Source organism: Poecilia reticulata, linkage group LG13 (genome assembly GCF_000633615.1).
Source record: "Poecilia reticulata strain Guanapo linkage group LG13, Guppy_female_1.0+MT, whole genome shotgun sequence".
NCBI classification, from domain to species: Eukaryota; Metazoa; Chordata; class Actinopteri; order Cyprinodontiformes; family Poeciliidae; genus Poecilia; species Poecilia reticulata.
The window spans coordinates 11,841,222-11,842,567 of NC_024343.1; positions in this window are offsets into that span (position 1 = coordinate 11,841,222).

Below are 1,346 nucleotides of genomic sequence, written 5' to 3' on the forward strand. Positions count from 1 at the left end.
ATATATTCAAAGTGCAACATTGTTCATTTAGCTCTAGGATTCAAATTGGCCAAATTTAGTTCTAAGACAAAGTAACCAAGTCCAGTGAAATCCCAGTTGCTTTCTAATCCCTACTTCAAAATCCAAAATGGCTGCAGTAAGAAACAATTTAAGAAGCAAGTCAAAATCATCAATCAATCTTCTCACAAATACCAGAAAGGCCTTTTGGTTCGCCCTGGTCAGCAGTGGTTTTGACCTTTGAACTCTCCTTTGGAAGTAATATTCTCCCAGTCTGGTTATTTTTTAATTAATAACTCTGACCTTTAGTGAGGTTAGCTGAGTCCTGCAGTGCTTTATATTTTGTTCTAGGTTAACTTATGACCTTCTGGACAGTTTAATTTTGGTAGACCGCTCACTCCTGTGCCATGTTTTCTGCATACAGTAAGTTGATAATCCCTCTTATTATGGTTCACTGGAGTCCCAACATCCCTAGACTTGTCTTTGTAACTCTTTCTAGACTGAAAAATGCCAATGAAATTCTTTCTTATTTGTTATCAAGTGATGATGTATTCCCATAGGAAATTCTTCAATTGTAAGATATCTTTAGTGTAAGTGTGTTTGAAGTTAATTAATGACTGTGCTACACACATTCTTTAACATTAAGGGCAGCCAAAGACAGGACTTTGTACAGGAAGACATGTGAAGTACAACACCTCAGCTCAACAGCAGTTTTTATAAACAGACTGAGTAAATTTGTCCTCAGTCAAAATGTGTTACACAAATTATTCAACTGAATCATCCAGAGTATCCTGACCCAACTGAGTCAGCTGAGCAAAACTTAAGGCTGCAAGAACCTGCAGAATGACCTACAAAAGCACGTTGTTGTACTCAAGCTTAAACACCTGCATGGAAAAGACATACAGAATTGGTTTCAGTGCAGCTTTCCTTATTAGGAGAGAGATTGATCTGGGTAGAGTAAAGAGTGAAGAACAGGCAAAAAAACACAAGTCTCACCTCAAAAGTGTGGAGTTGGCAGCCTGGTCAGGCGTCCGGTTTAGAAGACATCTTGTCTTAACGTATGTATTCCCTCCAGCTATACACTACTTGGCCACGCAAAGTTTGAAAATACGTAAAACATTAAAATATCAATCATTTGAGTCAAAAGTAAAGTCTTACTAGGACTTTAGTTTTGTTATAAACTAAGTAAAATTATAGCATTGATATTACTAGGACTGTGCTAGTAATATCAGTGCTGTAATTTAACTTGAAATATCCCAGAGCTACTATTTTGTTTTGAATCTTGTAAATTTTTTATGAAATAGACTACTTTGTCTTAGTCTCTCTCTCTCTCTCTCTCTCTCTATATA